This window comes from Quercus lobata, chromosome 10 (assembly GCF_001633185.2).
Source record: "Quercus lobata isolate SW786 chromosome 10, ValleyOak3.0 Primary Assembly, whole genome shotgun sequence".
Taxonomy (NCBI): Eukaryota; Viridiplantae; Streptophyta; class Magnoliopsida; order Fagales; family Fagaceae; genus Quercus; species Quercus lobata.
Window position 1 is genome coordinate 27,997,489 of NC_044913.1, and position 3,447 is coordinate 28,000,935.

At 33.8% G+C, this 3,447-nt stretch overlaps 1 long non-coding RNA gene across 1 annotated transcript; it reads left to right on the forward strand.

Moving 5' to 3' along the window:
- The first annotated feature begins 479 nt into the window (after positions 1-479).
- On the forward strand, positions 480-3,094 carry LOC115962763. The gene is made up of 2 exons (XR_004085597.1): positions 480-2,520; positions 2,683-3,094. It is a non-coding gene; the product is annotated as an uncharacterized LOC115962763 (long non-coding RNA).
- Positions 3,095-3,447: the final 353 nt, after the last annotated feature.

The window sequence follows — 3,447 nt, forward strand, 5'->3', positions numbered from 1 at the left end:
TTTGTCTAAAGAGTATTGTAGACGAACAAAACAAATTAAATAGAATAAAATATTAAACCATCCAATTCTCTCTCTCTCTCTCTCTCTCTCTCTCTCTCTCTCTCTCATAGAGCTTTGGATGTTTTAACTCATCTCTCCTCATTGAGTTTTGGATGTTTTTAACTCATCTCACTCCCTCTTCATCATAAAGCATTTTTTTTTTAATTGCAACAATATAAATTTAAGCAAAAGACGAAATGGATCTAAGTAATAGAAATTTAAATCTTTTCGGTTGGTAAAAGTATCGGCAAAAGAGATTTGAGTGTTGTTGCTTGATGAAAATGCAGAAGAGTTTTGGGCATTTGTTGGTCGGTAAAATGTATCAAATTTTGGGAAAAATAATAATAATAAAAAAGTAAAAAAAATAATATTTAAATGAATAAAAAAAAATGATAGCGTATATTAAAAAATGTATTTAAAAAAGTAAATACAAAAAAGGCAAAGACAATTGTTAAATTACTCCCTAAAAAATGTAAAAATTTGGGTGAATTGTTGAAGATATATACTCTTAGTGCGGTATGATCTTCCTTAATAGGTTGGATTGGTGGTGCATTTGTATCATATTAATTTGTTTGATCTTCAACAATTTGGTCAGTCTAATTTAGCAAGCAGTTATACTTTGTCTTTACGGGATTTCAGGGACCCTAATTTGTAATCTATCCAATTGATTTATATAGAGTACAATTATGTATTATTTTCATGTAGTCTTAAATTTTGTTCTCTATATGTTCAAACCAAGTGGTCATCGGTGCATGGGATACTATTAATTTTGGAAAGAATAGTAGGACTTCTAGATGTTCCAACAGGATCTTCAACTGTCTAGCCTGTTCCATGTTTACAATTAATCAGATATGGGAAAGACGGTTGTCATTGGGCTAGATAAGGTCCAAATGGGGTCTGGAGGGTAGGTAGGATATATAGAGGTCCCCTCTTGTTACGAGGGATCTCCTAACCTAAACCAGACTTCCATTGCATTTACTCTTCAACGTTTGGAATCCCATCTACCCTCTCATACTTCATTTTCACACCCCTCACTCTCTCTCTCTCTTGCATATCTATCTGTAAGTCAAAGCTACTTCTGTGATACCTGAGTTATAAGATCGAGCTTGTGGTAGCTTAACAAAGACATGGCCTCCTTGAACTTAACACGTTACTACCCTCTCTGATAATCACCTTTTCTTTTCAATAGCTATGAAGAAATCTCTCTGTCAGTCTGCTTTTGATATGCAGCTGAATAATTGCTCCAAGGTGTACTGGTTTTTCATTCGGCGAGTGGTTTCCATGCCACCCTTGTCAAGTGAACAGTCTCTTGCACTCTATCTTTGTCTCGTTGTCTGTTCGACCTTGAGCTGAATCACTAATAATTATTACTACACACTTGTTCGACAAGAGTTTCTTGTGTTTTTAATGAAAACATTTAGATTTAAATTCCCTCTCACCAACTATTGAATTATCGGAAAAAAAAAATTACTTGTTCTGAAATGATCCCAAAATACATTAGTTTGATAGTGGATATCTTATTTAAGCTATTGGGTGTAATATTAAGACACTGATAAGTATATGTAGTTAAACCATTTATTGCACTTTTTTTTTTCTGCTAGCTTCTATATGTTCACTCTCTTCTAGAGACACAATAAAAAAAAATGTACGTAGGCACTCAAATTATGGATCTGGTTGCTTTTCTATTATGTGTTTGTTACTTTGTCCTCTACATCTTTAATTTCATTATACCATATAATTAATTCGTAAACCTCTTATCAAATATACTTGCAGTTCTAGCTCTTTGCTTGTTTCTGTAACTACGTGTCGTTTGTCACGGTTGCTACTAGGATGACTTTGACAAATTGTTAGCCCTCAAAGTGGGTCGTTTTAAGACCATCCCATATAAGTCACGAGCTTTTATAAATTAGTCATCAATTGCTAAGCTGGTAGTTGTGAGAAATGCCAGTGGCACGAATAGATGATGAACCCGGAAGTTACAGTCACACAGTCAGTATGGGACACATCTCCATTGACCTTGAGATAGGGGTTGAAACCCATATTTTTATACCTAGTTTTCATTTTTCTAAGATCAATAAAATTTTATTATTGTTTAGTCAGAGAGATGACTACGTTTGGTTTGGAACCGCAACTCGTGGACTCCAAAGAACAATGGTATATTCAATCTAGGAATTAGGATGTTGTTTGGATTCAACCTAGGTTTAGTCAAAGACGTAATTTTTGGTGTCTTTTGTAGTTCCATAAAAGCTTCAAAGAATTAGGATGGTTTTTGCAAGACTGTTCAATAATAGCTTCAATTGTGAGTTCAAAATTGGAGAATCCAAATCCACGAAAATAAGTTAATGATATAAAAGTTCTAAAGCAAAGCTCAAGGTTGAAAAGGCAACGAAATTGAGGTAAAAACAGTAACTGTTTGCCTGACAAGCTTCGCATGGACACCAATGCCTCATTTCTCTTCCATTTGCATCCCAAAAATTTCTGGTACGTGCAACTCTCTCTCTCTCTCTCTCTCTCTCTCTAGCAAAGTGTTATTTTTGTATTTAAATTTGTATTCGACTCTTTTGCACTTTTTAATTGTTGCTATTGTATATTTATCTAAATCTTCTCTTGTATCTATAAATAAAATGAACATTTGTTAAGCAGCATGATCAAAAGAGTAAAAGTGAAGCAGTGGTGAAGAAAGATAGCAAGGCTCGTGTAAAGAAGACTAAAGTACAAAAGAAGACAATTAGTCTAAACGACAGTAGTATTGGTGTTTTGTTGAGAAAGCTACGTGTAGTATTAAAAGGTTAAGTGCAGCACGTGAAATGCATATGAGAGAGTTGGCTGAGTTATTAGTGGACAGATGGCTAATTGTTATTGGAAGAGTGTAAATAGGAAAATCTGTTATAAGTAGTTAGAGGTAGTTAGGGATTTTCCTGCTCTTTTTATCTTTTGGTAGAGTAGTAATCCATAGTATAAATGTAAAGTTGTGCATTGTAATTCATTCACTTCTTGTAATCACAGTACTTGAGCAATAAGAATTTTCTCTCTTACTTAGAAAATTCTCTCTCTAGTTCTTGAAGTCTCTTGTATTTTCTTTGCTTAATTTGAATACCCTATTTAGTTTTTGATTTTTAACAACATTGGCTAAAATATTATGTTTGTCTCTCAAATTTGCATGAATTTAGATTTTCATCCCAAAACTTTAAAAATTGAAAAGGCCGTTTTGACCCCAAAACAAATATGCGACAAACTATTTGATTAATATACAATTATGTGTGAGTTCCAGTTAGCTCAATTGATAAAGTCTCTGATGGTTGAATAAGAGATCTGGGGTTCAATCCTCGCCTACACCAAAAACTGTTTGGTGTTTTGGTCTAATGACAAAGAGCAATCATCAGGAGCGGACGTCATAGGTTGAAATTC